The sequence below is a fragment of the Lepidothrix coronata genome, unplaced genomic scaffold, assembly GCF_001604755.1.
Source record: "Lepidothrix coronata isolate B3197 unplaced genomic scaffold, Lepidothrix_coronata-1.0 Scaffold182, whole genome shotgun sequence".
Taxonomy (NCBI): domain Eukaryota; kingdom Metazoa; phylum Chordata; class Aves; order Passeriformes; family Pipridae; genus Lepidothrix; species Lepidothrix coronata.
Window position 1 is genome coordinate 340,072 of NW_016690362.1, and position 21,718 is coordinate 361,789.

Sequence of the window (21,718 nt, forward strand, 5' to 3'; positions counted from 1 at the left end):
GTCCAGAGAAGAGCAACAAGGCTGGTAAAGGGACTCAAGCACAAGTTCTATGAGGAGAGGCTGAGGGAGCTGGGGTTGTTTAGCCTGGAGAAGAGGAGGCTCAGGGGAGACCTCATCACACTCTACAACTCCCTGAAAGGAGGCTGTAGCCAGATGGGTATCAGTCTCCTCTCCCAGGCAGCTATCAGCAAGACAAGAAGGCACGGTTTTAAGCTGGGCCAGGGGAGGTTTAGGTTGGATATTAGGAAGAAATTCTTTACAGAGAGAGTAATCAGGCATTGGAATGGGCTGCCCAGGGAGGTGGTGGATTCTCTGTCCCTGGAGGTTTTTAAGATGAGACTGGATGTTCAACTTAGTGCCATGGTCCAGTAACCAGGGTGGTAGTGGATCAAGGGTTGGACTTGATCTTAGAGGTCTTTTCCAACCTGGCTGATTCTACGATTCTAAGAATATTTATGCACAAGATGCTGACAAGTCAGTCCCAAAGTAGTGAATATTTGCATTTCAGATGCCCTGGACATTTCACTCACAGCTCTCATTTGTGTCTATGGCCATTGCTGCACAGAGTCATTTATACCAACCTCGCTCTTCTCACCACCTTTTAAACTACAGGTTGGTCAACTACGAGTTTGCCACTGACAAAGCTGAGTTTCTTTCTTTATTATTTTATTTCTCACATCCAAAAAAAGTTATTTATAAATAAGTGGGCTTTTATTTCCCCCCAGATTTTTTTTCATATAATCTAATCTACATTACATTGACTTAAATCCATGCTGATATCTTGTTTTATCAGATTTCCTCAAACATAAATGAAACACACAATGCCATATTCCTTTTTACACATAGAATAAAATAGAAACATTCAGGAAGTGACTGATTTTTGTAGGGCATTGTAGGACACTGCTGCAGTTCATTTATAATTCCCTTTTGGAAAGGTGAAAGAAGGGAAATAATTATTTGAATTCTCATGCAATACAATCAGTTCTACTCAAATACGTGCATTACTGTCAAAATAGGGAAAAAGGCTAAATATCAGCAAAATGTTAAATCATACAACATTATTTTAGTGTCAGATTGTGTTATTCTAATCTTGAATCAGAAATGTAAAATTCACATCAATTCAAAATGCATCCTTCTGCCATACCAATAAAACAGATAATATTCCTAACCCCAAATTCCAAAAAAAAGACATTAGAGTAGCTGGTGATCTTAGGCCTTTTCTCCCACAAGCTAAGCAGAAAAATCATAGAACTAAAACAAAATGCTAAATCATATCAGTAAACACTGGGTTTGGTGGACTTTGCAAGCACCATAGCTCGATGTCAGATCTTGAGACACTACATAAATGAACATAAAAGGTATGAATATATTAATGTTCACAGGAGTTGGACAAAGAAAAAAACAAAAATATTATTTCTAATCAAGCAGAGGTAATTGGGGATTCTGGTAAAAAGTGGCAGTTAAAAAGTAAAGTCACAACCAACGTTATTTATATTAGTCAACGTAAATAGAATCCCATGTTAACTAGGCACGTCACTCTCTCTGATTTCAGACATCTCCAGCAAGGCAAAGGGTGCATTTACCAAAATTACTTCTACTTGTACAAGACAGATATCCGTGCCTCTGAAGCTTTCCGCCTCCCACATGCTGATCTCACCATTACCCACGAAGCCACTGAAGTGAATAGCGCACTGCAAGCCAAGCCGGAACTTAAACATGTAACAGAAGAAAGAGACAAGCAGTACAAAGAAACAATTCTGCAAACCAAGCTCAAGGAAGAAAATCTTATCCAGTCTCAAGGGGAATGCTGGAGTCTAAAGATCAAGTACTTTTGTACACCGCAATGTTTCTATAAACACCTTTCTTTGAAACAAAGTATCTGATCCGTCTTTCCCTCCAACTCATAAACTGCTACATGCTGTCACCTTAAGAGGTACTGTGAGCCCAGAGAAAAGAGGACAAGCCTGAAAAAAGCAGGTTCAATTGGAGCAAGTTGTAAAACAGTACACAGATACAGCTACTTGCTACGTAAGACAACAAAATCATAGTTTAAATTCTCCTGCTTTTAACAAAGTGTTCATAAAAGGTACGCCCCAAGAAAGTGACCTTTATAAAAGGTAATGTTTCTATATCTTGTAAGAAAAGGATAAGGGAAGAACTAAACTTCTGAAATAGGCAAACAACGAGAATTACACAGCCTCAATGTGTGAACATAAATTAACTGCTGTTGTAGGTTTTTGGCTTTTGTGGCTGGAAGAACTAGTCGCCCAGCTTATGCCAGATTAAAATTAAACAAGAGCTTCAGGTACACATAACCTCCCTGCTCTGCAACAAGGGAAGCCAGGGCCACAAGAGGCTAGCCAGTTGTTCTTTACAGTCTCATAAAGTTGCAAAACTAGAACAGAACACAAGCTGCTAACAGTTCTCAAGCAGGCTTCCTGAAACAGGACAAATTCAGGTAATTTTTTACTTCTGAAACTTTACGTAACAATGCTACTTAACCCTTGATAAACTACTGCTTTAAAATACAGTAAAACCCAAATTTAAAAAAAAAACACAGCCCCACAAAATGCATGTGAGTAATTTTACTTACAGGAATATTATTGCTGAATTTAACTGAACTGGTCACAGACTACATGGCCTCCCATTGTTACAACTGGGAACTAACTTTAACTTCATGGAAGATACCTCTCCTTTGATGATTAAAAAAAAAAAATGAACTTTTAGTAACTACTCCATAATCTTAAAACAAATCAGTTGAGCAAAAGAAAAATAATATCCAAAATGGATGTTTGGCAACATCCCATCTGCTTATCCATTAGTCTTGCCTAAGTTGGCTCATTCGTTATAAGCAAATATTAAAGGGGACCAGAAAATTATCATACTGAAGTCTGAACATCTAAGTATGCACTATGTAAAACACATCCCAACTGCCTGCCAAAAAATACCAGTAAATCAATAGACAATAAGCAACAATATGTACACCTGACTTGAGAAAACTCTCATCAAGTTTTATTTTGCAAACCTGTTCACTGATGTTGTCTGGAGCACCTTTAACACATTCACTCAACCTAATACATTGTACTAGCTATTCCATGCTTTTAATTCTCATTAAGCTTTGCTGTTGATTGTTAAGGTAAAATAAAATTTCTGCTAAACTATAAAATGGAAAATATTTTTAAAACTTTTTTTTATGTTTGGTCAAATTAAAGCATCTTTGTTTTGAGTCAGCCCTAAATAATTATAATATTCCAAAATATTATGTATTTAGAACGATTTCCAGATATTTCACTCAGGAATTTCTACCTAATCTCAAAGGAAAAAAAGGCTGCAATTTTATAGCTAGAAATCAATCAGATAATTTAGCAAGGTGAGTTTTTCCTCTTTTCTCCAGCATTGCTTACATTACCACCATCATGGAATACACAATCAACCATTCCCTCAGTACTAATGAGGTCTGTATAATGTGTAAAAAACATTCCCAGGATGTCCCAATTCTGTATGCAGGTAGAGATTGCACAAGCTGCCTACAGGAATCTGAATGTTCAGTAATAGTATTCAAAACTGTGACTCTACTGGAAAATATCTGTAAGGAGATCCTTTGAGTATAAAATCTACCTTCTCATTTTTATGGTGTTTTCTTAAACCTAGAGTAAGAATGCAAAGTCTTTTAACTTGAAGGTGTACTCTCAATTTAATCTGCTTTCAAATTTGAAATTGGAAATGAGAAATGCAATACACCCATTTCAGCTACTTCGATTAAAGCATTGGTGGAAAATCCTGTCCCAATCATCACTTGAAAAAAAAAAAAAACAAACACAAAAAAACCAACACATTTTAGGCATATTGCCTAGTTTTCCCTTTGTAAACATGAGGTTTAGGTAAAAAAATATTAGTAAGCAAATTGGAAATGAAAAATTTGCAGTGCAGTCCAAGGAAAATATCACCTTGTCTAAAAAAGTTTATGGTAGGTCTTTTATGAGAGGCTAAAACCTTCTAACTTGTTTTGCTAATAAAATAGAGCTCTTTTATAATTGTTAACCAACAAAGAAACAATCATGGTGTGAATCTTGGGGTATCCTGTGCAGGGTCAGGAGTTGGACTCGATGATCCTCATGGGTCCCTTCCAACTCAGCATATTCTATGATCCCTTCGCCATCCAAAACTCTCCTAGCTGACCTAAGAAATCCACAAGTTATGCCAGGCCAGATGAGCACTGCTCTTTATCATTTGAAAAAAACTTTTGCATGCCTCTCAAGTAAGATTAAATTTATCAACAAACAGCCTATTTTCAGTGATTGCCATGCTGCTATTGATCCCAGGTGTATGCTCAGAGATAGATACTCGTCCACTAGTGTGGCTAACACAGCCACACCAGGATCACTAGGGCAGCTATTTGCTCTGGTTCATGTATGTACAGCTGTACTTCTCCCTCTTAACTCCTAGTTTGCAGCTACACTCAGCCTTGTATAAACAAGATTTACCTAAATGCCACTCTAATTAATATTTCAAGAGTTTTTGTTTTGGGATATTTTTTCCTGATAATTGATTCCAGACTTTCCATTTGTAGAAGATAACCACAGTTTCCTTTCCAGTCCTATGATCAAGGCAGCCAAGGGTACGACCAGATGAGCTAGGAGATAATTCTTCAGTTCTAAGATAAACCAGTGAAACATCATGAGTAGGAGTTATAAAACGCCAAATATTCCCTCAGCACACACCCTGGGTGTGTCCATCACATCAATGAGACCTGGCACTCCCTACAGTTGCAGTTGAAATTCAAGAGCAAAACTGTTGTGGTTGGACAGAAGTGAGGAGACTGCTGTATTCACTTTTCTCACCTGACCTTTAGAAGATTTTGTAGCAATGATGGAGCTATAGGACATGGTGCATAAGTGCTCCTAACTGCACCAGAGGAAGTTCCCTCTGGTATATCCCAGATGTGGAACATGCAAGATACTCTCAAACAGATCTCATATTAATTGTTTTTGTATATTCGGGCCTTGATTTTCAAATAGCCAGAATTTCATTGAAATCACACCGTGTCACTTAGCATGTTTACAGTATGTTTTAGAGGAAACAGATGTGTCACTGAAATCATCACATTCATTAATATATTGTGCATTCCAAATTCCTTTCCTGTCCACGAGAAAAAAGGAAACAGGTTAAACAGTTGAATAAATATAACTGTTTGACCACAAATAAACTCATGCCTGGATATCAAGTGCCTGTATTTCACTCTCCTTTTAAAAAGGACCTCTCTCAGAATGGAGATCTAAATACGCATTAAAAGATTACTTCTGCGGTCCTTCTAACACCCTTTACATCAAAATACTTAAATCAGTACATACATTAGAATTCTAACGATCAAACTACAAAAACACAGGTAATGGAAATAAGCCAATAGACTTGGGTTCTGATAACCCAGAAAGTGGACAAGATAGCGCAGAGAACTAGTTTGAACCCTTCAACTTCCTATTCTTTCCATGCATTGTGGAAGACTTTACCTCTGGTACCACTTATGATTTTGTCCCCAGTTCTGAGAAATTTTGCTTTTCTGCACTGAGGAGTAACCTAAATGTGAGCTTATTTTGCTCATAGTTGCAATCCTATGACCATTCTGTTGTACTATTGTAGATTTTCTTCTTTGCATGCATTTCTGCATCCCTCTGAAGAAGCCTTACAGAGCAGTGTGTATTCGCAGGTATGCTGTTGCACTGTTGTATCCCTTGTAACAAACGGTAAGAAAGAACACACACCTGGAGAAAAAAAGCACATGTAGACTACAGAGAAAACAACAACAAGACGTGCCTTTTACAGAAAGAATGTCAAAATGCTTAGAAATGACAGGACTTCTTTAGAAAAGAAGCTACAATGAGACCAGTTCTAAGGTATAGAAAAAACTGGGTTTGGAGACTCTAAAGAAATGGAGTGGAGTTTCAGTGTTTTGGTCTTGAAGACCTTTAACACCATAGGGCTTTAGTTGTCTCAATCAGGTACTTCACAATATTGTCAGTGAACCAACAGGTCAGTCTAGCCCCCAATCCCAGCACACATCTAAATGTTTGAGGGTTTCAATGGCATTACCAAACTTTAGCTCAAAAATAAATAAGTTGCAGACCAAACATACAGACCAACCATAACAAAAACAAGCAAAGAAACTTGGAAATTCAAGTGGACAAAGTTTCCATGAGAGACAGGCAATGTAACAAGGATATCACAGGGCAGCCCTTCACAAGAGACCTAAAATTCTGATTTGCAATTGCTTTTATTTACAGTTCAGAACCTGAAGATTTCTGAGTATTTCCTAAAAAGAAATCTTGCCAAAATGAGAAATCCAACAAAATGGCTTTATTTTAAGGTGCATCATAATTGAAAAACTGACTAGAACACTCTGGAATTAACATACATTTTCTTAAGGAAAAACAAAAGAAAATTGCACATTTCTTTTTCACTGGTGTATCCAACACTAACATGAAGGACTGCAAGAAGTCTTGACAGTAAGAACCTCATTGAAAAGACGAAAGAATCCAGTTTTGAAAACTGCCACATTTGGGAAATGACAGAAAACATCTCTTGGGGGCTGGGAGGGGCATCATGAGGATAAAAATCAAACTGAGGACTATTTTAAGTATCAGACATCTTGTTTTTATGAAAAAATTATCATATCAATATCTGTATCAAACAGATAATTTTACCTATTACATGATCAATTAACATTTAAAAATTTCATTACAAGCAAATCCTCTTTACCATCTACATCTCTGGCTTCCAAAGATACAAGAATAGATGGGAATGCAATGCCCAGTATTACCAGCTTAGCATGTATCTATAAAATGTGGATTATGGAAACTTTTGCAATACCAAGTTAAACAGAACACTTCAGAGCTTTGCCTCAGTCACCTGTAAAAGACAAGCTCCAGAAATGATGTAAAGGTATGATTAAACCTCCATGGTTATAGACATCATAATATGCAAGGTATGAATCCAAGCTTGGGCACCCACATCTGGTCATGCAAAGAATCTACTCTTTCTTAAGTTTCAAAAGTTGCAGAGCCCCACATGTTTCCTGGACTACAATTTTTTCCCCACAATATTAGCTAATAGCTCCCTAGACCTATTAACATTACATTTACTGCCAAATTAAATATTGTTCTTCAGCTTAACAACTTCCTTTCTCTTGGAATATCTCTTGGCTGTTACCATTGACACGGTCACATTTACACAGCTCAGGTATCTAGACAGTCTTCACTATTCCCCTCTGTTGCAAAGCATAACAAGGGCAAGGGCTCCAGTTTAGACACTAGACGTGCAAACATAAACTTGAAGATTCAGATGCGACTTTCAGCATTAGGCTAAGGTGAAGAATGGCATTCTGACAGGGCAATCTTCAACCTGAGTATTATAAAAATCAAAAGAACTGTATGCATGCCAAATAGCAGAACAATTCTACAATTTATCACAAGTCCTTTTTGATAAGCAACAGACAACCCTTGATGGGCAAGAACATCCAGACAACCCTTGATGGGCAAGAAAGAACATCCACCAGTCCAGTCATTCGATAACAAAGTACAACTCAAAGAGAGAAGCATGGCCTACCGAAATTGGTCTCAATGGAGCACTCTTCTGGGACACAAGAGGAAAGGCAATTACTGGGAGTCCACAGCTAGAGTGCTATGGTTTTGAAACACATTCATAGTCTCCTGCAATGCACAAGTATGCTCTAACCACCTACCCAGAACACAAACTTAGCAACTTAATATTGCTCAAAGGTCCCTTTTATTTTGTAAAGAGGAGTATACTACTACTAAATCAAGACAGAAATAGATTTTCTTTTTACTTTTATTACTTTAAAAAGTAGGCATTCCTGCCTTCCTGCAACTACTACGTTACCAACCGCAGGGAGCAATCATCCAAGGAGCAGCACAGTATTAAGAAAATTACTCTTTCCAGATAAGTATGCTTAGAGCAAAGTTGAGGAAACATTTAGTGAATAATGTTATATAAGGTATAGAACTGGTTATGCTTTTTGACATAACCAGTCTTATTTTGACTAGCTGCTCCATTTCTTTTAATAAGAAGAGAGACAAGCATCCAGTAAAGTTTCTAGATGTAGTCAGAAGTATCAAAGTAAAAGGGGAAAAAGGACTAGTAAATTGGATAATTATGAATAAAATAAAACATGTAGCCTGCATTTTCAGATATCATAATAAACAAATACTTTCATAATAAATACCACATACATCTTACCTTACCAAAAGTAAGGAAAATATGATGTCATAAAGAATGAGTGGTTCAGGTGAGGTTGAAGGAGCGCTAAAGCATAAGTTAATCCTTAACCTCAACAAATCATTCCACAGGTAATCAAAAGTCAATTACTTAGTTCTCCATCCGTTCTTTCTATCTGTGCATTGTTTTGTAGAAGAAAGCATCTGCTGTGACTTTCATTCCCAGCACTGAGCAAACCAAGTAAAGTTCAGTCCCAGCTACCTTCTCCACAACTACAGCGGATCCAAAGGTTTTTCAAACCTGCATCCCAAAAAGAGATGTTACAAGAGCTACAATGCTACTCAGTTCTGAAAGACCCCAAGAATCTAGAAGTCTTCATGACTCACAGAAACAAAATGCCAAAATGATTTCAGAGCAGCCTGTTTCCTGGATTGGACAGGAACATCGAACACACTGCTAGAAGCTGCCTAGAGAGTCTGTAGAAACTCCACCCCTGGAAAAAGTCAATACTTATCTGGAAAAAGTTCTGAGCCACCCGGATTAACTTCATCCTAGCACTGGACTACATGACTTCTAGTGGTCCCTTCAAAGCCTTCAGAATTTTAACATCTTAAATATACTCAATTTCAAATGTTCTAATGACAGAAATACATCTTCAACAACCCAAATCTTTCTTTATAATAGCCAGACTATTAGTAAACTCACATGTAACTACACTTAATAACCCACTTGATTTCTTCTTTCAACACATTAAAAATGCCAACTAGACAATCACTAGTTACGAGTTTTATCATAGCAATGGATTTTCCCAGCTTAAACTTAACTGCATTTACCAACAGATACTTTCTTCATTAGACAGCACTAGTACACATCAGAAAGTCAAGACTAACATTAGATACTATTTAATTAATATAAAATGTTGGACAAGAGATGAACAGGCAAAAAGAAAATCTAGACTTCTTACTTTCAGTATCAAGTAATTTGATTACCATCATAACTAATTAGAAAAGCAACCATTCCTAATTAATCTTCTCCACATTTACTGTATTACAGCTCTTCATTACCAATGAAACATGCATTTCGTAACACGCAAAGCAGAACAAGACCAAAACAATTCTGGAAATATGACTTATGCAGTAAAGTTTTATGCTAAATGGGTACCTTCAGTGCCAAATCACAATACTATTTCAGGATGCAACTGTGAATAAAACTCTCACTTTGTCTTGAGGTGTCACATTTACTATAACCATGCACTTCAGCTTTAAGCCAGACAAAATTACATTCAAACTGCAAATTCCTAGGAATAGCCCACCCCAGAAGGAAAAGATGTTTTGACAGTACTTGCACTTCCCCTGAGATTAGATCAATGTTTGCTCTGAAACCTGAAACAGTCTTACTGGGAGACATGACCATTTTTTTCCTATTCAAGGACAGTGGAGAAAATACCAGGAAGAAACATTGTCTATCTTCCAGCTTGTGTAAGTTTCCTCTAAACAATTAAAATTTTAATAAAACTTTAGTACTATTGAGAAGGTGCATGCCCTGTTGCACAAAGACTATCATTATCTTGAGTTTCGCACTTAAAATGAAGCACAGGGGTTTGGAACTAGATGATCTTTAAGGTCCCTTCCAACACAAACTGTTATATGATTCTATGATAGCTGCTTATAAATCAACAAAGTCCTAGCCTTTTAAACAATCACTGCATTAATGAAACCTGTACTACAAAACTCATCTCCAGCTAGGTAGAAGCATACCTTACAGAAAGATATCTAATTTATGTTATTTTTTCATTTTATTTCTGAGATAGATAGATACAGGCATAGGTATAGGTAGACCTATGTGTCATAATAAAGTGTGTGTACATATATGTGTCTCTCTCTCACAGAAAGAAGAAAAAATAAATATCCTTCTATCTCCAGAATCAAAGCTTTACTCACTAGAACAGGAAACACGTCCAGAGAGGGCTGTGCAAGGCTTTTAGGTTAGGCAGAAGCAACTCGCCTTCTAAAAAGAAAACAACAGAAATTGAACTCGTGAGATTTTGAAGAGTATCCATACTGAGGATCCTAAGAGCACAACTACGGTGTTCTTTCTCTAAGATGGAATAGAAGACCAGAAGATTTACAGGAGAGACATAATAAAGATTTTTAAATAATAACAATTTCAGAAGTGGAAAGGTATATGGGAAATTTTGCAAAGAGTCTGACAAGAAAATGTTCCCCCATCTGTTACCTTTACAAGTCTCTGTTGTGACGAGACACAAGAAAAAAAAAGCACTCTAGCAGGGATCCTCCTATATATCCACAGAATGGCACCACCATCCTAAACAAAACCCACAGTAAAACTGATGCTTTCAGTCATCAAGAGCAGCACAGAATTTCCCCTTTCATTTCACACATTAGTGTCCTGTGTCTAATTATTACCTCTCTCCTCTTCCGTGGCATAACCATTTGTGCCTGAAGATTGGGCATGTACATATTTAAAAGGCACTTGTGCTGAAGTATCATGGGAAAATGTTTTATATTATGCCTTAAAGTATCAAATGACTTGAGAATCGAATTAATACCACTGGTTCCCCTTTCAAAAATATATACTGTTATTTTCCCATTTCAAATTAATTAGTGAAACCAATTCCTCTCATTTGAAAAAAAAAAAAAAAGAAGTTAGTTTTATTGTATAAACCCTTGTTCCCAAGGGTATGAGAGCAACACATTAAATGGCGATTTCACTCAGCATTTCTACCTTCACCTTAACTACTAAAGTACAGAATAAAAATAGCAGGGTGATATGTTATTTGAGAAGAATCCTTTTATGGAGCTTTCGGTTCAATGAGGGATTTCCTTCATGCATTCTATTTTTGAAAATCCACAAAACAGGGCTGAAGAGTCAGTTAATCTTCCTTTCAGGTGTCAGTTCAGAAATAAGAGGAAAGATCTGCTTTCAACTTTGAGCAGCTTAGCTTGCAGGTCCATTCCCGAGAGAGGCCTAGCTATTACTCAAATCCACACAGCCGCAATGAAGTGCCCAACTCCCCCTTGATGCGCTGATGAAACCCAAGAAATGCATTATATAATCACACCGGCAAACACAAGAAGGATGTGTGAATGCACAAATACAGCACATGACAATTCTCTCTTCTGGTGAGCTACAAAATCTCATGTAACAAGTTATGCTGTCTGTCTAAAGGCAGTCTACCTTCAGCCAGTCAGGTCGTAAATTACTGCTCTGACGTACCATACCATACAGATTTTCACAAAAAAACTCCACCACCCTCCAGATGATTTAGACAGCAAACCATACAAAGGTTATATCTGAATAGTCACAGAGTAATTAAGTAACGTGAACACCATGCTCAGGAACAGCAGCTACATGAAATATAGGGTGTAGCATAAAAGCGTTCAATTTTTTTGTGAAACACAGTACTTAGGTTTCTGGAGTAAGAGTATCAAAATGTTCCTCAAAGGACATGAAAATTCCCTGTGTTTGTGCTTTTTAAAGCACACGTAGTAAGAATTAAACACTATTAAGTACCCCTACTACCTTAGTGCATAGCAAATTAAATCAAAATAGGGCCTACTTTGTACTAGGTACAGCAAAAACAAAGCCAGTTCCTGAGATAATTACCTAAACTACTTGTCATACTGCGAGTATGAGGCAACCAATATTGAAACTCTGCTGTCTCTGCCAGAGGGAAAGATGCCACATAGTTAAGGAGGTACAAGTTCACTTTCTATTGTGCAATCCTTGTTTGGATTGCTTGTTTCTATCTGATCTGCACGAATTCTGTAAAGTTATCATTTAATTATGCAGTACGCAAATCCCTGTGTTTCAGTTGGTTTAAGCTGTTGCAGTCAGAGCCCAGGAAATCATCATCTCCCTAGTAACACACACCTGATCCAGAAAAGACTCAGGCACAGCAACACAGGCAGACAAAAGCAATTTCTGGAAGCGACTTCAAAAATACCTTACCTACCAGCAGAGGAAATCTGCTCCAAATGACTAAATTAATAGCCTCAGGCTTTTAAGCCCCCTCCAATCCAGCAATGTTAAGAAGTGCTTTCCATCAACCCAAGCCAAAATAGCGCAGCCATCCTAGCCTGACAATCGTAAAAACCAAACTAAACCAACTTTGTAATGACACCAGCAGCAGCATTACCAAGGAAGTTACCTGGGGCTAACTCAAGGCATCCCTGAGAGCTACCTCACCACATTGTGACCTGGTGGTCCTAAAGCATCACTGCCTGAATGGAACATGTTTCAGGACAGTGCCATCCTCTGCCCTGGCTGTTAAGTGTCATTGCAGCTTCAACTCACAGCCCAGTCCCCATACCAGCAGCAGTCATTGACCTCATTTCCCATTTTAGGATGACCCCTAGATAAATGCCAATAAATATTGCTGCTAACACTCAGACAGGAACATTCAAGTCCTCAGTGTCTCCAGACATCCTCTACAGCTAATTGAGAGGGGGGAAGGAGACAGGAAAATCAGTCCAGGGCCACCATGAGATCAAATGACATGCAACTCCTCATGCTGCCTGAAGGTGAACTTCTTCAAAGCAAACATTTCCCCAGAAAAGATGCAGCAGAACTGCAACAGATTCAGTACATCCAACAGCCCTCAGAAGTGACAGCATCTGTTTCTATGTATGAAGTTTGAAAAAGAACAGGAACAAGAAACACAGAAAAAATTCAGATGATTTCTGCTTTGTTGTTGGGAAGCCTTACACTGGAGCAGCACAGGCTCCTTCTAAACTCCCTAGCAAAACAGATGTTGCTAAGAGGTTTTTTTATATGCAAATATCTCACCTTTAATCAGTTATAACACATCTTCTAATGAAACTCTGTTCTAGTACTCAAAAATTTAGCTTCTTTTTCAAGAAACAAGAAAGGTTCTGTCATCGTGCAGCCAATTAACAGAACTGTATTTTCTTAGAAAGACAATAAAGGAAAAAAATTATTTCCTTCCCAACAACTGGTATACAATTTTTCAGCAAGGCCTCCTCAATTCAGCTCTATTACTCCAACTGAGTTATGGGGGGTTTCCCCCAAAAAGGGTGTAGCAGAATACCTGTGAAAGGTAGGATATCTTGACCACCATTTACGATGTGAAAATGTAGCTGCCAGAAGAACTTTTAACACATTAGTTCTGCAAATACATAAAAATGTTCTTTAAACTTCCAATACTCTGAGTATTTACAACCCCCTAAAATTATCCCAAGGGCCAAATTACTTTATAGAATTAATTAACGAAAAATCCCAATGAACCAATTTTTAAATGTATGCAAGAATTATAAAGTACATTTTCTTCCTTCTACTGTAAGTAGCAGCTGTCCTATTTATCTTTCAGGCTTTTTACTGCACACTGGGACTGTTTACACACAAACTTTGACAGAAGTGGGAGAAAGCATTTTTAAGAGACTTAAATAAAAAAATTTTAAGAAGACTATGTGCTTCAAGAGTTTGAGATAAGCATCAGAAAACATTTAAAAAGAGCTATATACAACTTTCACATTTTGAGCTTATCTCCATAATTCTATTAATTCTATTTAACTAGAGAAAGACAGGTTACAGTTTGGGGAAAAATAATACATTAGCCCACACTTAGAAAAAGTGATCCTTTGAACTTTCAAATATTTTTATTTCACCACTACAAAGATTTCTCCCTACCCATTGCCATCTTGCAACCCTTCACAAGGCACTATTGCCTGAAAAATAAAACACAACAGTCACAGCCAGCAAGGTAGTTTAGCCAAGTGATAAGCACTCATAGCACTGGTCAAAGTGCAGTGGTTGTACTGCTGCAGCACAGTTTTTACATGTCATCACAGAGTTACACAAAATACTCCACTAGCCCTAGCACCATGAAGGTAGGCAGCATTTCCTTAAAGTTATGGTACATTATATACATACAAAAACTAGCAAAATTGAGCAATATTCAGACATTTGTTAACCATAACAAATAAAGAAAAAAAGGATAACACCAGATTCCTGAATTTTTAAGCACCTGTCATAACACAGAACTGCAATTCCCTCCTCTTGCAGTGTTTCACCACTTATTTCTACCATCCCTTCTCGGATAAGACATTAAAAAAAACAATCTGAACGAAGCATCAGCAGTTAAATACACACACACACCCCCTAAGCAGATGAAGTCAGATTAATTCACGTTGCCTAACAGTTTGCTATTGCCACAGGCCATAACCTGACAGACAACTTATTTCCTCTCCACACCCATCTTTCTGGGCTACCTTCATACTGGCTCAGCTGACCTGGACAGAGTCAAGTCAGACACAGACTAGCATCATGAGAAGGGAAGACATGGGGAAAGATAAGATACTGGAGTAGTAGTTATGGAGGGGATTTCTAATTCCCTCATAATGGAGTTTGATACACAGATATATAGGTAATAGATATATATCGGCTTCTCTGGTATCACCTAACAAGTAAACCTGACAGACTCCAAAAAGCACATAAGCCATAAAGGAAAAGGGAACAGACATACACAATGATCACACATGCAGGGATTCAAAAAAGGCTTTACCAAAAAGCAAGAGGCAATGGTTTGCAAAGCAGAAAGCTAAAATTGCACAAGCCAAATTTCCACAGCTGGGTTTCTTTGATAAGTCATCTTTAAAATCAGGAAGTTTCAAACTTACTTTCAGAGGGCACAAACACAATGTTTCCCAGAATCCAAGTCTCAAGCCTTTGTTCCGATAGTAGTTTCAACTGACTGGCACTCAGGGCTTGGAGTTTAATAGAAAGAGACTTGTTTGTTTAAAAGATGACTATTAAAATATCTTTCAACTTTAAAACATGGCAAAAGACTACAAGATCAAATAAAAAGAAGCAACAAATTTTCCAAATGGCCCCCAAGAAAGTTTCTAACTGTGGAGAGGAAAACTGACACATTAATGTTATATCGCTACTACCCATGTTGCTTCCGAGGAAGAGCTAATCTTTCCTTGTTCACATGTAACAAAATTTTGGTTTTTTAAAAGCCCATTTGGTGGATTTTGGTAGACATGAATTTTGCCCTATAAAACAACTCAAGTTTACAAGGAAGCATGTCTCTTAGTATAAGCCATCTAAAAATGTGATGTCTTTTCATCATTACACAAGAAGTCTTAAACCATCTGTTCTATTGTACTGCTTTTGTTCCCTGGTCATTCAGCATTGCCTGCTACTGAAGTCTGTGGTCTTTTATCAAGCACCTGATGCACAGGGTTCATTTTCTCCTACATTTTTATCAAATATGGTGCTAATGTTGAACTTCACGAAGGGGAAAAAGTGCAAATATTCCACAGCAAATTCTACTGTGAATTTGCCAAGACTGTGAATAATTTTCATGTGATATTGTATTTTTCTGTCCTTCTGCTTAATCTGGACTTACCTACTCAATAATAACTACAACTCATTTGTTTTCATATGATCCAGAATTATTCTGGTATGCTAACAGTTAGACTTAAGCAATCTTGGGTATTTTAACTGACAAAACTTGAACTCTGAAATTACAGCTCTATATCTCTGTTGGTTAACTAAATAAAGTTTATATTAATTTTTTTTTTGTTTGTTTCCCAGAAAAGGGAAAAACCATGGAACAAGGAAGCCAAGAATTACAATGTAAATGAACAGGATGATATAGGATTTTAATTTCACATAATTTATTCCTGTTACATTTTAAAAACTAGCAAGAGTCAGAAGAGGGCTGAAAGCTAACCCAAGGAAACTGCAAGTGATAAACTTCCAATTGTCTCTTGGCCACCAGCCTCTGAACTTCGGCACCACTGGCAATTGTACAATGACTTGAAATGTGAGTTGGTAATTGCTGTTGGTCTCTGTATACAACAATTCCAACATATCAGTCAAATCTTTCATCAAGAATTAAATATGCCTTTTGTTTTCTGTAGTTATTGTACACATTGCCCTGCCACCGAACAAGATTTCCTTACTATAGAAAGCCTACATATTTTCACAACAGAGCACTCCCTGCATTTCAATTCCACCAGGAACAGATTGAGTCAATCAGATTGTACTGATCATCAAGAAAAAGCAGTCCTATGTCCTACTGCCACAAAGAATAAATTTTAAATTGATTGAAATGTGAATCTACCCTGGATTTTTACTTCCAACTGAAGGAAATGTACAATCCTCTTAACCATGCAGGCAGTAAGAATGGTAACATCTAAAAAAGCAGGTCTTGGCACTCTGTTACTAATACAATGAACAGGTTTTAAGGGAGGTTTGGAACTCACTCAAGAGAAAAACAACCCCGTTGCTGTTGCTGCCCTTTCGTCATAACCTGAAAGGCAGACATTCGGAACATGAAGCCTGCTCTACAACAGTTCGAGCCATACCTTTACAGTCTAGTTTACCTTCACTTTCCTCACACGCTTCTCCTTTTTGTTGCATTTTACGTTTAATTTTTTGCAGTTACTTGAAAATCCTTGTTTCACCACTCATTTTCCTCGGTAAGAGAAACGCTCATTGTACACTCTATATATTGCCATTTATACACTCCAAACAAGCAGAAAAGTGCCTTTCATCCACAAAGGCCTGTAGAACTATTTCCAGATACATAAAACATTTTTTCAGGGGAAAAAAAGCATAATGGTGTCTCTTTCAGCTAAATTATGTCTCTTGAATGCTAAATTCTTTTTTAAAAATTTTAAGTGCAATTAACATTCTGAAGAAAGAGTGCAAAAAAAACCTAGGATGCCCATGAAAAATTTTCATACATGTACATAAGTCTAATTCTGTAATTTAGATTTTTTTGAACTGAGTCACATGGCCAAAATACAATCTACAACTGTGTATCGGTCTCTACTTCACCTACTATTTACGATTACAGGATTTCAACCTTTACCCAAACACCCTCTGAGAAAGTCTGTGAAACTGTGCCACTATAATGGAGCTGAACAGTAAACAACCAAACCAAAATGCATTTCACTTCAGACAATTTTAATGTGCTAAGGAAGAAGGTGAGGGGTTTGGTTTGCAGGGTTTTCTTTTTTTCAAAAGATTCATATACTCGAGTTGCTTCATTTCATCAACCATTACAAAGGCATTGTTGAAATACAGTGTAAGAAAGTAATATTGCTGTGTTTTTCTCAAAAACACAGGCAAGTTTCTTGGAGAAAGCAAGAAGGTACGGGTCAGTAGCACCAATTTAGGATTTAAAAGTATTAGAAACAAATACATTTTGGGAATAAATTAATATTTATACCAAAGCAACCCATTCCTTCCTTTAAACTATACTAATGACAACATTCGGAAGAAGAACAGTCTCCTTTTCATCACAAGTTTCGCACACATAAGCTCCCATAAAAGTGATGGTTCTCCATTATTACTGTTTTTCATTATATTCCCTTATTACTACCAAAAAAAGTATGCTAGCATTCACACTAAATGCTTGCAAACCACCTACATTCAGCTGACAAACCACATGTTTCTCTGGCAGAACTCTTGATAAGTTAAGTACTCCAAGCTCAGAACCTTGGCAGAGAAGGTTCTAACTTCTCCTGTTGGCTTCTGCCTCCAGCATATTATTTGCATCCACTGGGTTCCATCTCTTTTTTTTAAATACAAAAGAAAAATAAGAAATGAGTTCTTGAAGAAGAATTTCACCTAGTACTCTTATTTGGGATGGCAGATTTAAATCCACTGCATAACCCTGTGGGATGCAATGGATGGCAGAGCAACCATTTCCCAGGTCTGCTTCTTTTCTGCTGGCCAGCTTCTGCAGTGCAGTGTCCTTGGCCCTCCTAAGCAAGTCCTTCCACCACACCTCCAACAAATTTCGAACAAAATCCCAAATCTGTCATCTACAGCTACCAGAAACACCTCCTCAGATTCACCTGCTCAGAAACTACATTTCTGTTGCAAAAAGAGTTGTGTGCATGTTAAATCAAAAGGAGCTAATAAAAACCTGAAGCCAAGAGGCAACTGTGGTAATATGAAGATTAGAAAAAAAATACGGGGGAGAGAAGGGTGAATGAGCGCCTGAGGTTCAAAACTCCTCAATTTTAAACTGAGGGGGACAGAGCGTAGCTGTACAGCTGTATGAAGTTAAGTAACCAGTACTGAAAAGCCTGCAAACAAACAATATCACCAGTTACTGGTGTCTTTAAAAAAAAAAAAAAAAGGAGGGGAAGGGAGAAGGGGAAAAAAAGGAAGTTTTCATGGACTGATTTCCTATATACCAGCTACAAACGTGGTAAAAACGGAATATAGAAAAAACAGTTTAAATACTAAAACAAAACAAAACAAAAAACACCACCACACCACAACTAGCCAAAACTATTTACCCTACACTTTTTCTTCCTCCTTTTTTAAAAGGAGACCTGTTTCTTTCTTGTTTTGTTATTAGTCTGGGATTAAGGGGAAACAAGCAGAAGAAATTATGTTGAAATGTAAAGACAGCACTTGAAAAAGAACAAGGCCTTCATTTTTCACAATGCTGCAAGAACTACATTGCCAGTCTTCTCCTCTCGCCCTCTATTATTGTGTGTGATATAATCACATATTATATACAGTCATTAATCAAAAGCTTCTCAAAGCTTTTCACAAACATCTAATTAGGCCTTGTAGAAGAAACAGCATTTTTCCATCTTTCCAAACAAAGACAAACAGGGACCTGATCCAAGACAATGCCTTGTCTCAACCAGAACTTGTGCATTTACTCTTCACTGCTGTGCTGCCCAGAATTTACCTGGATGTCCTTTTGGGTCTCCCTCTGAGAGCTCTAAAAACACTAGTCTATAAACATACACTTTAAAACTATTTACCAGACCAATCTAGCTGCAGAGAAACTGTTGTTCAAACAAGCTGGAGGGTTTTCTTTGTATTAGGACCAAAGCATATCACACAAAGCATTCTAAATACAACTATCAACAGTGCTGCTAAAAACCAACCTGGCTAAAACAAGCTCTTCAGCCCAAAACCACACATTAAGATATGCAGGAACTAAATGTGCCATGAGCTAAAAGGACATGAGCTTCACTTGAAAAGGAAGTTAAGATTTGAGACCATTCCTTTCCTTGAAAGCACACACAATGAAAACACACCTGTCCAACAAACAAACCCAGACTCCATTTCAGCAATATTCTGACTAATATCTGGGACCTTTAAAGGTCCCTTCCAACCCAAATCACTGTATGAACCATTCTAATACTGATCAGCACTACATAAAATTAATAAATAGGAAAATCCATCTCCTGCATGTGAAAACAGTAGAAGACAAAGGTTGTATTTTGCAAACAAATCCCTTTGCTGTCTTCTTTAGACATGCCATTGTTACCTCTGCCACCTCTGTGCAACAAAGCAACCTTGGTTGCCACCTTGTGTCCTACAGAGCAGGCATTTGAAAGAGAACCTACTCAAGGCTGAAAAAGAGGGGGAAAAAAAAAATCTAACCAAACCTCACAGGGCAAATCCAGGTCCCAGACAAACTTTGTACACAGTCAGTTTAGCTGGAGATATTAATATCCCAAACCACTTGCTTACAGCCAAGGATTTGCCCTTAGTAACTTCAGTCTCACTTGTAAGGGCAAATTAACAAGGCACACTTGGACAAGATCCAAGCCAGCCTATCTTAGACAGCACTCACACAATCCCTGCAGCTGAAACGGAGAAGATGGGGAGGGGGAACTATTTGGTTGTGGGTGAAATACAGTGCCTTTGTCAAACACGCCTTTGGTCTGCCTCGATACAGTGTTTTTTCTGAGAATCTGAGCAGTCATACTGCAATGGCATGACTCAACAGGTGCAGACATCTGTCTCATCCACACAAAGGTGTAAAATGAAGAACTGTAGGGTAATGCTAATGAAAATATGCAACACTTTGAACCACTTCACATCATCCCCACCACCTTTATAAAACTTTCTCAATATAGTCAGAAAGTAGTCTCTAATAAAGCTTTGTACAGACAAACTCTCCTTTTCACTTTTTTTATCATGATTTATACCTTAAAAACAACCACATTCCTGAAAGCAATTTACTGAATATTAGACTCAAAATTAAAAGGCAACACTCTTTTCTTTATGGTGATCTGACAAAGAAGACAAACAAAAAAACAAAAGTTAAAAGAAAAATCATAAAATTTACAACATTTATTACACTATATTCACTATATACACTATAATAATACACTGTATTATTAAATAGCTAGCCTTGCAGCTGAAGATGCAATATACCTACTGAGAGTTTAGAAACACCTTTTATAATAAATCAGAATGCAGTTAAAACACATAAAGGTGAGAAACCCAAGGAAACAAGAAACATTTGCGAACATGGGCATTTTGCAACAAGCTTAAGCATCCAATCCTTATGTCACTCCTCCTTATCTTTCAGAGTCTCACAATACCCGTAGAAAATGCAAACATTCAACTATGAGTGAGCTGCTATGCAAAGGCAAACCCCTTGCCTCCAGTTCCAAAACAGGCAGTGGCTTTGACAGCAAACTGTTATAAATACTCTAGGGGGGGAAAAAAAGCTGCTGGTGCACTTCCGCAACAACACAGAGGCCAGATAACTCCAGATATAGCCTCTACGTGTCCCACACCATCCAAAAGTCACTTTAGTCTCCTTAACCCCATGACAAATGATAGCCCTGGATCCTCCTAAACCGAGAGACCAGTGCATGAATTCCTAATGCAACCGTGCATTCAATACTAGTGGCTGAGCACATTTCACTGCCTTTTAAAAGAGGATAAGAATACATCATATTCAATAATCCAATTATGAGCATCTGCACCACCTTCACAATAGCACTCACATCCACATCCTGGAAAATTGATTTTTTTACATATTCATTTAGAAATCACACCATCTTTCCTATTTTACAGCCCCATCTTTTCTATTTCACTATCCAGTATTAACCATAAGATTTGATTATCTAAGGAACCAGACAAACAAACTTTAGTAATTTCCTTTAGAAAAAGTAATTTTATGGGTTTTTTAAAATGAATATGAGCACTAAGGGAGACTAAGTCAAGTTCCACTTGATAATTACTCATTTCTATGAACATGTGTTGACATTTTTCAGCATATGGCCATTTTTTCTAAAGCAGAATCTCAAGCTAAATTTCATGTAAGTGACTTAAACTGTTTCCCAGCACTCATGCTTTTTATTCTTATCTTTACCAGACACAAGACTGCAAGATTTCCTGATAACCACCCACTTGGAATTGAGGGATAAAGAAACCAACACAAACCTAGAGACATTTTGCTATTCTTACTTTCCAAGTGAGCATACTTGGTGCCTAAAAGCAGCTCTACTGAATAGGCAAATCACTTTTTTTTTTAAGCACAAACAGGAAAGGAGGGAGATGTATGTCCAATGTTACCACAACACAGTTGCACCTCCTCATCCCAGTCATATAGGGCCCCCTTCCCTCAACAATATGTACAAGCTGTCACTTTCTGTCCTCTTTACACCTCTCTTCCCACAACCGATGTCTGCCCGTTCTGAACAACCCCCCCCACTGT

General features: G+C 37.6%; 1 protein-coding gene across 1 annotated transcript in view; it reads right to left on the reverse strand.

Moving 5' to 3' along the window:
- SIPA1L1 (signal induced proliferation associated 1 like 1) overlaps positions 1–21,718 on the reverse strand; it is a 190,168-nt gene that overhangs the window by 156,526 nt on the left and 11,924 nt on the right. The gene's annotated exons all lie outside the window — the stretch shown is intronic.